The sequence below is a fragment of the Taudactylus pleione genome, unplaced genomic scaffold (assembly GCF_031769625.1).
Source record: "Taudactylus pleione unplaced genomic scaffold, aTauple2 ptg000395l, whole genome shotgun sequence".
Classification (NCBI taxonomy): domain Eukaryota; kingdom Metazoa; phylum Chordata; class Amphibia; order Anura; family Myobatrachidae; genus Taudactylus; species Taudactylus pleione.
The window spans coordinates 2,714,335-2,727,374 of record NW_028284796.1 but is presented as its reverse complement, the minus strand read 5'-3'; the positions used below and the strand labels follow the sequence as shown (position 1 = coordinate 2,727,374).

At 44.2% G+C, this 13,040-nt stretch overlaps 1 protein-coding gene across 1 annotated transcript in view; it reads left to right on the top strand.

Moving 5' to 3' along the window:
- Positions 1–13,040, top strand: part of PLS1 (plastin 1) — a 214,874-nt gene that overhangs the window by 96,754 nt on the left and 105,080 nt on the right. The gene's annotated exons all lie outside the window — the stretch shown is intronic.

The following is a 13,040-nucleotide window of genomic DNA, read 5'->3' as shown; positions in this document are numbered from 1 at the left end:
TCTCCTAGTACATGGAGTTCAGACTTTGCAATGCTCTCTTAGTACATGGAGTGCAGACCACACACTGCACTCCTAGTACATGGAGTGCAGACCACACACTGCTCTCCTAGTACATGGAGTGCAGACCACACAATGCTCTCCTAGTACATGGAGTGCAGACCACACACTGCTCTCCTAGTACATGGAGTGCAGACCACACACTGCTCTCCTAGTACATGGAGTGCAGACCACACAATGCTCTCCTAGTACATGGAGTGCAGACCACACAATGCTCTCCTAGTACATGGAGTGCAGACCACACACTGCTCTCCTAGTACATGGAGTGCAGACCACACACTGCTCTCCTAGTACATGGAGTGCAGACCACACACTGCTCTCCTAGTACATGGAATGCAGACCACACAATGCTCTCCTAGTACATGGAGTGCAGACCACACAATGCTCTCCTAGTACATGGAGTGCAGATTTCACAATGCTTTCCTACTCTCTAAAGAAAATAATGAAAAAAGCCACCTTGCATATATAATTTAATACATGTCCTATTATCAAAAAAACTGCTTATCCGGATGACCCTCCGTCCCAATTTTTCGCATAATTGGCATTTTGCTCTTTCACTATCCTAGTACATGAATTGCAGACCTCACAAATATTTATCTGAAGTGCCAAAAGTCATAGGATAGCAGTATGTAAAGGTAATGGTAGGTGGCGTCATCGTACTGTGACGACTTGGAAAGGCCCAGACCTGCATCAGTTGTAATCCGACATCTCGTGAATCAGTTTGAACACCGGCTAGGCCGCTCATGGCAAGGCGATGTAAATTATTGTAGCTTGAATGGAGCATGACAGTGGGTTCCCAATGTATGGGTCATTCTATTTCCGAAGTTCTACGGTGTCACGTGTGTACTGGGAGTACGTGTACACCACCACACAAGTATGGAGTGTACTGGGAACACCTCATGTAACGCATTACCACCCACCATGGACAGCACAATGGCCGACGACTTGTGCTTAATTATCATGACCAGCGGTGTCTGGCCAGAATTTTCCATGGTAACAGACAAGCAACACTGGCTCAAATCACATCCACATTCAATGCCGGATGCATTTCCAGCAGGTCAGTGCAGCATTCTTTAGCTTCCATGGGATATGGCAGCAGAAGGCCCACTAGAGTGCTGCCATTAACACTACGACACCGGGCACAGCATCTCACCTGGGCTCCCGGCTTCGCTAATTGGACCCTGGAGGATTGGCAACATGTGGCACAGTTCCAATTGTTTCAGGCTGATGGTAGGGTTTGGGTGTGGCACAGACCCCATGAGGCCATGGACCCCAGTTGTCAACAAGGCTCTGTGCAGGCTGGTGGTGGCTCCAAAAAGGTGTGTGGTGTGTTCCCGTGACAAGGGTTTGGTATGATGGTTCGCCTGAACACGTCATTAACCGGTAACCACTACATTGCATTGTTTTTTGACTTTTCAGCCCTTTATAGAGTACATGTACCCCTACAATGATGGATTATTCCAGCAGGATAATGCACCATGTCATTGGTCCCAAGTTGTCCAGAATTGGTTCGAGGAGTATTCTGGAGAGATCCAACGAATGGTGTGGCCACCACGTTACCCGACTTGAACCCAATCCAGCATCTATGGGATGTGGTGGAGAGGCTCCAGTCGCACCCAATATCCTGCATGTGCAAATATCAGAGAGCTGTGGGAAGCTATCCAGATGGCATGGGTCAACATCTCTTCAGAGGTCTTCCGTCCTCTTGTGGAATCAATGCCACGTCAATAGATACACTTTGCTGGGCTAGAGGCATGATATTAGGCACCAATCCCATTTGTAGTTCTATCCTATATATGAACTGCACACCTCAGTACACTCTCCTAGTAAATGAGTTGCAGACCTCGCTCACAACTCTCTCATAGTAAATGCATTGTACACCTGACAACTCCTAGAAAAACTATCAAAGGTTATAGTAATTAGAATAAATATATCATGCAATTCACATTCCAGTGGTGACATTACATCAATGTTTTAAGTGCACCCTCCTAGTAAGCTTGTTTCCAAATAAAGGCAGGGCTCGTTTCTAAGGCACATTTGGGTAACACATAACAAACATTATTTTAAGCACCTTCACCCAAACACTTTAGTGTAAGTTGACTGATCTTAATAGAAAATGTAACAGGTAATACTTATTCAAACATATAGGGGCCTATTCATCAAAACATAATAATCACGTGATAATTATGGTTTGAACTCGCTGCGAGTTCAAACACAGTTTAGGAGCCATTCATCATGCCTCCTGTTCTATACTATCACCTCTAAAAAACTGCTGTTTACAGGGAATAGACCCCTCTGCTGTGGCTTCCATGTTAATCTTCACAGGCTGCCATGTAAATAGCAGCCTGTGAAGATTATCGGGGGCTGAACGCCACCTCAAAGTGGCGTTCAGTAACACCATCAAGTTCTGAAGAAAATGCTTTTTCGGAACTTGGTGAATAACCCCGACACTTACTTTTCACAAAAGTATGTGAAAAATGTTAATTTTCACATGCTTTTGTGAAAAATAAGTGATGATAAATAGGCCCCATAGAACCAGAGGAGAATAACCACTATGAGCATGGAAGCAGAGACAAGTAATACCCCTTTTTCAGGAGCTAAAATCCCGGGTAGCTCCCTGGTGTAAAAAGGAACAGTCAAGTGACCCGGCAATCCAACCCAGGTAATTTGCAGGCTTTATAACGGGAATGACCCGTGAAACCCTGCAGTGTAAACGGCGCGATCCGGGTCACGATGACCTGGAGCGCACCGCATGCCGGCCAGCTTCAGTGGCACTTGGAGAGGATGTCATCTCCAAGCGTCCACTTCCACGCCGGATGAGCCGGGTGTGAATGGCGCCAACTCGGGAATAACCTGGGTCAGCATCGGCTAAATTCCAGGTCTGATCCGGTTTGGAACTCAGGGCCTGATTCAGACCCGATCGCAAGCGCTGTACACTCGCAACCGGGTCGATGGTGGGCCAGTGCACATGCGCACGACGGAGCCAGCTCCATCGTGCGCATGTGTGAGACCCGGATAGCGACGGGCACTCCCTCGCTCCGGGTCTCGCAACAAAGGGGGCGAGCTGTCGATGTTGAGTGACAGCTCACCCCCTTTGGTGGGCGGGCCGGGGTAGTGGCTGCCCAAACGGAGGCGTTCCCATGAGCCTAAGCTATCAGCCTAAGCCAGGGGTGCCCTGGAGAGGGTGACCCCTTTATTGGGGGGTTCCCCAACTCCCCAGGGATCCCTGGCCTGGGCTGACTAGCGGTCAGGGCTGATGCTGCGGCTGCGAGGCCCGGTGAAAGGACACCCCTGGCTGTGGCATCAGTCCCCCCGTTAGAAAGGGTCCAGGGCTGGTTTTAAATATATGGGGTACCTCACGCCAATTTTTTTCTCCGTATATTTAAAACCAGCTCTGTACCTGCTGCCTGGTGCTGGTTCTTAAATTACAGTGGAACCCTACACATTTTGTTCCCTGCAATTTTAAGAACCAGAACTAGCTGCCAAGTCCGGGGCTGGTTAGTGTTTTGGGGGAGGACCTCACGTCATTTTTTTTTTTTTTTTAATTAACTCTATTTTAACCATTTCCAGAAAGCAACATACACAAATCACAAAGATTTGTGTATGTTTCTGACCATCTCGCAGCTCAGGGGGTTGAGAGTTTGAAAAGTGATTTGGACAGAGAGTTTGCTCCTATCTCACCCGAGCTTGTCATCCCAATTCTTGGTAAATTTGAGAGATGTATGTTTTAGGTGAAAAGTACTTTCCGATTTGGCCCGATGGTGATTTGATTCGAAATTGCTAACTCACCTGAGTTTTACGAGTGAAATTAGAGAAATCTCTCTCTAACTCACCCGACTTTTGCCTTTAGTAAATTTGCAAGCAGGAAAAAAAATGAATAAATCACCCGAGATGGTCATCTCGACCTATCTCGATTCTTAGTAAATTTACCCCCTATACTTCTTAGTAATGTAATGCTTTAGTAAACTGTTACTTGGAACACTTTTCTGTGTCTTCTTATTCCTTCCTAGTTTAACACTTTTCAGTGTCCTCACTGTGTGGAGGATAGAGGAAACATGTCTGCAGAGGACCTGGATCGCAGACATGCTCCCATTGTAATGCTAACAGCTGGCAGCATCACTGCCTCACACACACATCCCGCTGCCGCTGAAGAGGAGACATGTCTGCAGAGACCTAAACCGCAGATATGCTGCCATGGTACTGCTAACAGTCGGTGACTCCTGCACAGTCCCTACCACCGCTTGAGGAAAGATCACAGACAGTCACTCCTCCAGCGGCAGCATGGTCTGTGCGGGAGGTGGTGCCACTGCATTACCATGAGAGCATGTTTGCGGTCCAGGTCCTCTGCAGACATGACTCCTCTTCAGCGACATCGCTGGGGACTGTGCGGGAGGCTCCATTCTGCTCAGCAGCTGTCACATTGGCACAGCAGCAGCTGCTGTGTGAAAAGTCGGGAAATGCACTTGGGGGTTGTCTCTCAGGTCAGTCAGTCAGAGTCAGTCAGTCAGAGAAGGAATGAGCAGGCATCATGGAAATACACTTTATACTCCAGACACTGAGGACACTGAAAAGTGTTAGATTAGGAAGATACAGAAAAGTGTTTCATTAGTAAGCAACAGTTTGCTAAGGCATTACATTAGTAAGAAGTAGCAGTTTAAGGTGTCCACTATATGTACTAACAGGAAAAAAGGGGGAAAAATGCTAAAGGCAGAGAAAATGCTCTGTCTGCAGTCTACCAGGGCTAAGTGCAGGCTACAACAGCGCACTGCACCAGACCCTCCAACATGACTCCTTCCATCAGGTACAAAATGCTCTGCTCCTGGACCTCCCTCTTAATTTATGATTGCAGTCACCTGTGTTGAACTAGTTAATTGATAACAAAGGTGTTTAAGCACAAGTACTTGATGGAAGGGGTCATGTTGGAGGGTCTGCTGCACTTGGATCACTTAGCGCTGCCATAGACTCATATGGCAGTGCTAAGTGTCCCTGGTGTTACTAAGAGGAGAGGGCACTTACCGTCAGGTGTCTTCTCCAGCGCTAATATTGCCTCCTGTAGCTGCAGGTATCTGCTTCTGCTCACTGGAGAAGCTGGATGTGAGCTCTGCAACTTTGGACATGTCAATAAAGTTTGTTGGAAAAAAAAATCCTTTCTGCTTCCTCTGCACAGGACGAGACTCTGGAGACCTGGTGAGTCCAGTCTCTGCTATACAGCCTACACCGCCGAGGGGACTTAACGTTCATCCTTCTCGGCGGGTCTATTATTAGTAACAACAGCGTAAGCCAGCTCCTGTTTCTCAGCAGTATGCAGGCGAAGCAGGAGAGGCTTTTACACTGCACTAAAGTGCCCCCTAATACATAGACCCCTAAATGCTAAAAAGTGTTACATTAGTTAGAAGTAGCAGTTTGAGGGGTCTATTCATGTAGCAGTGAAAAGCCCTTCATCAGTGATAACGGCTTTTTACTGATTCTCCTTATTTATAGAAAGGGTTACCGTGTAGAAATCTCAGATTTCTCCAGCGGTGCCCCTGATTAGTATACACATCGGTTCCCCATACAGTAGTATGGGGAGAGCGATTCATAGAAGCACGGAGAGCTCAGCTTTCTGTTTCGCTTCTAAAAATGTTTTCTCCATTTCACAACAGCATAATGAGCCTCCTGAGGGGAGAAGAGCAGGGAAGACAGCTGTTTCCCTGCCTTCTCCCCGTCCCCTTCCCCGGCACCGGTCAATCAGCAGTGCCCAGGGAGAAAGTGGGAGGGAGAAAATGTCCCCTGCTCCCTGAGTGTTACCGGGGCTGAAGACTGGATCGACGGTGCCCTGGATTTAGCATTGCTTTGCCAGAAAAGTAAGTATATGAATTGCTACTTAACTAGCTATATATGATGTGATATATAGTGAAGAGTAACAATTCATACCGCAAGATCTACATGAATAGACCCCTAAATGTTCAATTAGTTTACTTAATGTTCTGAACAAGTGCTAGCCCAGGGGGCCCCATGTTCTGAACTTGAACTCAGAATGCATTCAGGTGAACACTATACAATACAGAGAGCATTCTAGTGATCACTATACAGTGCTGACTCTGTACTCTAAATGTAAGTCCACAACTGTGGAGGCTCCTCTGGTGGAAGTATAATACAGAGCCCTCCCAAACTACTGTGGTGAGGACAGAATTCAACCTAAAATTAAGCACTTGTAACTCCCAACAGTCGTCCTCCAGCACCACCTGACCTCCTGATTGTTTCATGACCACCAATACCAGTAATGGGGTCTGTCTAGGGGGTATCCGGTTGTCTGATCGACCTCAGTTAGATCGACAATACATACATCGACCACCGTACATCGACTCCATCGAGGTCGACAGGTACTATAGGTCGACAAACTATAGATCGACCGCACCTCTATATCGTCTAGGGGATATGATTAAATCAGCTATATACCTAATAGATTGTCTAATTTACAGTTTTACTGGACCATCTGTGAAACTGTATCTGGTTTGACTCCACTGTGATTGATCTGACAACTTTGAAGAGTTCTGCTTAAAAATTTACTGTCCCTTGTCTCATGTACAAGGAAAGAGTTTTAATTACACACGAATACAAGAGATTAATATATTCCTACGTGATAAATAAAATCACTTATCAATAAGTTAGCTAAACATTCACAAAGCCAATCGTAGCAGTTTGTTCTTCCAGGGACCTACAGTATAATCATTATCATACTCTGTTTGCCCCTGCCCCTGACCACCCACAAGTAATAAGGTTTTTGCAGAGGCAATATGTAGGCATGTTTGTCCAAGTCTGTATCTGTTCCCAATTTCACAAACACGCCCTTACTGTATTCAGGCCATATCTCACACAAGACACTGCAAAAACTCTAATCCATGCACTGATTATTTCCCGCATTGACTATTGCAATAGTCTCCTTACTGGTCTTCCCAAAAACAGGCTATCGCCATTACAATCCATTATGAATGCAGCTGCAAGGCTTATCTTCCTTGCCAAACGTTCATCGTCTGCTGCCCCGCTCTGTCAGTCCCTCCATTGGTTGCCGGTTTTCTACCGTATTCAATACAAAATACTGTTACTTACACATAAGGCCATTAACCGAATTACACCAACATACATCTCTTCACTCATCTCAAAATATCTCCCAACCCGACCTCTCCACTCAGCACAAGATATGCGTCTCTCATCCCCGCGCATTACTTGCTCCCATTTACGGTTACAGGACTTTCTTCAGGCTGCACCTACTCTATGGAATGCCTTACCACACACAATAAGACTTACCTCTACTCTTCAATCCTTCAAGCGTTCCCTGAAAACTCACCTCTTCAGACAAGCTTATCAGATTCCAGAACTGACCACATAACCTTCATAGCTTCCATGTCTTATTACAACCCCTCTCACAGTCCACACATAACCTCACATATTGTCTTTCTTTCACATACTCCTGACATTTTGCCAACATTCCTGTGTGACTGGATCATGCAGCCCTCCAAGAAACTCTGCATTCTGGCCGGACCAAATTGCAATATATATAGCACCTATCCTTGTGCATCAATGCCTATTTCCCTATAGATTGTAAGCTTCAAGCAGGGCCCTCTTACCTCTATGTCTGTCAGTTATTACCCTGTTTTGTTCTATCAATGTTTCCAATTGTAAAGCGCAACGGAATATGCTGCGCTATATAAGAAACTGTTAATAAATAAAATAAATAAATATTACACTGTGCCAAATCATCCCATCCTCTCATCCAGGAGCAAGTTTGTCCCAGGTGCAAAGTTACCGGCTTTTTTTTAGGTTTGCTCCCAAATCTGAATCAGCCCCAAAATCTGAGTTTCGTCTCATGTTCTGAACTTTATTAAACTTTGACATTTATCAAGAGATTGAACTGCATTTTCTTCTATACATGTAATATATATCTTGTAACTCTATATCATACCCTACTCTCCTGGGACTGGCGGGAGGCTCCCGATAATCAGGTGCCGCTCCCGGCACCCCGCAAGACTAGGCAAGTCCCCCGGAATGGCCGCTGCAAAAATGGGCAGTTCGGGAGTGCGAAGATGTGATTCGCGCTGAATTGCGTCATTGTAGCCCGCCCCCTGCCTTATAATGCCAGTAATATTGGATTATAAAGCAGGAGGTGGGGCCACTATGACGCGATCTCACACCCCCGCTCCGCCTACCTGAACCACTCCCACCCTCCCTGCTGGACGGACCTGGCAGCCTCCTCTCGGAGTCCCCTGCAGAAATGTCGGCAAGTATGCTCTATATACTGCTATAACATGCTTGATGAATATCATTACATTTTTAATTGAATACTCTTTATTGATAAAGTTTACATATTTCTCTGCTCTGGAACTTAGTATGTTTGTATTTATACCACAATCACATGGTACGTAGGGCCCGAGTCTATCAGACGCAGCATGGATGTTGGACACATTGGAGTGATATTTTTTGTTTGCGAATGCATATGTGTCCCGATTGTGTACATATAGAGTCGCAGTATAGATTTGGATGTACAGTAGCAGAGGTGTTTTGAAAATGTATGGGGTGTTCCTGATCAGAAACAGGGGGGTGGCTAAGTAAACGTGCGGCAAGGTTGCACCTTATGGGAGTGTCGCAGGGGTGTTGCTTATAGTGCGTGCATATGGAGACACAGAACCGTTCACAAATAATCTGCACCTGCCATAGGGCTTATGAAAGTTTTAATGATGCGTCTGATGATGCGACTAGAGACATACCAAGCAAAACAACTGCGTTCGAAGTTGAGTGCCTCAGTCCTTGCACATCGGGACGCACGGATGTACTCCAGGGAAGGGCTAAGTAGGGGCATTAGCATAAAGTTGCAGTCGCCACTGCAACAAAAGATGCAGACACGCTCGCTGCTTCGTTCGACTCAGAATCTGGCCGATAGGGAGCAAGCACATCAATCCAACCTCTCGCACAGGTAAGAAGTGTAACCACCTCACTGTCATTATTTGTGCCCTGATACTTTATTTTATAAATAACAGTTTTGTTTTTGAACACATTCAGGGGCCAATATAGAATGGATCTTTCCCCAGAAATGCAGACGTAAAATGTACCAACAAAGACGCAATCAACGCAGCAAGAGCTGTATAATTATAGTGTATATTTCAGTTTTATACCAGGAGAAAGTAGTATTAAGGGGGTAATTCAATTAGCCCTAATAATTTTTTTGCCTTTGGGCAATTCAATTTGATTGCTTTTATTCATCCCATGGACCTATGTGTTTTCATGGCCGCGATTGTGAAAACAGGGCTGCTTATCAGTATTTTTGAAAAAAATCCCCGGTAATTGCCGACTTCGGGGCTAATTGAATATCCCCCGGGGGATCAATTAGCCACTGTAATTTACTGCGGCTAACTTAATCCCTCCCTAAGTGCACCAGGAGATGTGGCTTAGCAGTGTTAGTAGTTACTACATTTAAAGTACACAATTCATACACAGTACAGTATAGTACTTTAATCAAGTATCACACACAAACTGTAAGACAGTCTGTCAGTGCGTGTATATTGTTATTAATTAAAGTCACATTTATCATGTCTATAATATAAGCTTAAATTTCTGTCAAGCATTAGCACACTGGGGGCCTGATTCAGCGGTGGACACCTACCCGGCCACTGTTACAGTATATCTTTTGGCGATTGCCCATCTGGAACTTTATGCAACCTTCCCTGCTGTACATCCGCGCGTATGAATGTGCTAGGACCGAGACACCCACTGTCATTATCCATAGATGCTGAAATACCACCCAGTGCCTCTTCAGACTCCACCATCGGTCGCCCCATCGAAACTTGCAGCAGCCTTATGGCAGCAGGTACAGATTCTCCTTCTGAGTATGGAGTCCAATGTGAGCAATTGAGCGCCTGTGCACACTACTATTTCAGCGTCACACCTGCGACATTCCAATAACACATCCATAAGATGGACCATCTGCATTAGTATAAAGATGCAAGGACAGCCACAAATGCATCTGACTGTCAGGCCCTGTACTATATCCCTGGTTCTGAATAGACTATTGGGTAAACAGGAAAGGGTCTACGAGTGCACACTGAAACTCCCCTCAACCTTGTAACAGGCTCATTTTTATACAATTTAATACATTTTAGCTCAAGTAACTAATTCCTATGTATGATTAATTTTCATCTTTAAAATTGAATGTGTTGGGAAACATCTACTCTCGCAGTTGCAGTCTGTCAGGAATCAGGATTTAGGGGTCTATTTACTAAGCAGTGTTAGGAGACAGAGTGAAAAGTGATAAGGAAGTGATAAGGTGCCAGCCAATCAGCTCCCAACTGTCATTTTTCAAACACAGTCTGTGAGATGGCAGTTGGGAGCTGATTGGCTGGCACCTTATCACTTTCTTGTCACTTTTCACTCGTCTCATAACACTGCTTAGTAACTAGTTACATCATGTGAGCATTTGAGTGTTTACTGTTGCTTCATACATTTGGATATAATCATGAGATGTAAAATGCATCGATACAGTTCTCAGAAAGAATCTCCTTCTCTGAACTAATAGATGTTTTCACAGCTTCAGAGGTCGCTTTGGGTTTTGTTGTAATGTTTGGCTTGGGAGAAGCACATGTAAATGGCATATGGCACAGGAGAAGCAGAACCTTCACAAATTGATATTAGCATCCTATTATTAGCAGAAAGAAGGCAGAGGTAATAATGTATGTTGAACCAACAGCCATGTTCATCTGCTGGACAGCCATGGTTATAACTATTGCCTTTGCATGGAAATCAGCGGCTATGTAGAGACACTATGCACTGCTTACACAGACTATACCATCATACTGTAGGAATCTGTAACATTTTAGCTCCCACCTGTAAAAGCTTGGAGTATTCTCTCTCTGACCCCTGTTGTCAGCATTATCCTGGAGACTACTCAGAAAATGTAGAACTTTCCCCTTCTGCAGCTAAAACTTCAGTGCTTGTTACAGATTACATTTTAGTCAATAACGTATAAAAGTTCCTGGTGTAGGAAAATATTTTATTTATCTTTGACCTGTAAAGGAAATAATTCCTGTTATAGAAGAATGATAGATACTATACATTGTACTTTGAGCAGATATAATGCTTTAAAATATAGCATGATAACAGCATTATAATGCAGTCTGATAAGTGACCGGGGGGTATATTTAACATTCGATTTTGCATTTTGAGTGATTTGGCATTCGATTTGCATTTGGGTATTTACTAAAGGCCAAATTGAATGTAAGATCAAATTTAAAACTAAATTTTACTCAAATCGCACTCAAATCGAACATCGGAAAAACACTGGTACTTTTACATAGACCAACACACAAATCCCTTATTTACTATCATTCGAATTGAAATCGAACTTCAAATCGAACTTCAAATCCCCAAATTAATAGACCTGCTTCATGCTTTCGATTTGAGCATGAGCACGTCGGATTGACACAGATACATGCATACAGTCAGGTGAATAAATATTGGGACATTGACAGAATTTTCATATTTTGGCCTCTATTCACCACCACAATGGCTTTGAAATGAAACAAACAGGATGTGCTTTAACTGCAGACTTTCAGATTTAATTTGAGGGTAATTACATCCAAATCAGGTGAACGGTTTAGGAATTACAACGGTTTCTATATGTGCCTCCCACTTTTTAAGGGGCCAAAAGTAATGGGACTATCAACTCAAAAGCTATTTCATGGACAGGTGTGGGCTATTCCCTCGTTATTTAATTTATCAATTAAGCAGGTAAATGGTCTGGAGTTGATTCTAGGTGTGACATTTGCATTTGGAATCAGTTGCTGTCGACTCTCAATATGAGATCCAAAGAGCTGTCACTATCAGTGAAGCAAGCTGTCATTAGGCTGAAAAGTCAAAACAAACCCATCAGAGAGATAGCAAACACATTAGGTGTGGCCAAATCAACTGTTTGGAACATTCTTAAAAAGAAAATGCACCGGAGAGCTCAGCAACACCAAAAGACCCGGAAGACCACGGAAAACAACTGTGGTGGATGACAGAAGAATTATTTCCCTGGTGAAGAAAAACCCCTTCACAACAGTTGGCCAAATCAAGAACACTCTCCAGGAGGTAAATGTATATGTGTCAAAGTCAACAATCAAGAGAAGATTTCACAAGAGTGAATATAGAGGGTTCACCACAAGATGTAAACCATTGGTGAGTCTCAAAAACAGGAAGACCAGATTAGAGTTTGCCAAACAACATCTAAAAAAGCCATTACAGTTCTGGAACAACATCCTATGGACAGATGAGACAAAGATCAACTTGTACCAGAGTGATGGGAAGAGAAGAGTATGGAGAAGGAAAGGAACTGCTCATGATCCAAAACATAACACCTCATCAGTGAAGCATGGTGGTGGTAGTGTCATGGCGTGGGCATGTATGGCTGCCAATGGAACTGGTTCCGTTGTATTTATTGAGAGATGTGACTGCTGACAAAAGCAGCAGAATGAATTCTGAAGTGTTTCGGGCAATATTATATGCTCATATTCAGTCAAATGCTTCAGAACTCATTGGACGGCGCTTCACAGTGCAGATGGACAATGACCCAAAGCATATTGCAAAAGCAACCAAAGAGTTTTTTAAGGCTAAAAAGTGGAATTTTATGCAATGGCCAAGTCAATCCCCTGACCTGAATCCGATTAAGCATGCATTTCACTTGATGAAGACAAAACTGAAGGGAAAATGCCCCAAGAACAAGCAGGAACTGAAGACATTTGCAGTAGAGGCCTGTCAGAGCATCACCAGGGATGAAACCCAGCGTCTGGTGATGTCTATGCGTTCCAGACTTCAGGCTGTAATTGCCTGCAAAGGATTTGCAACAAAGTATTAAAAAGTGAAAGTTAGATTTAGGATTGTTTAGTTTGTCCCATTACTTTTGGCCCCTTAAAAAGTGGGAGGCACATATAGAAACCATTGTAATTCCTACACCGTTCACCTATTTTGGATGTAAT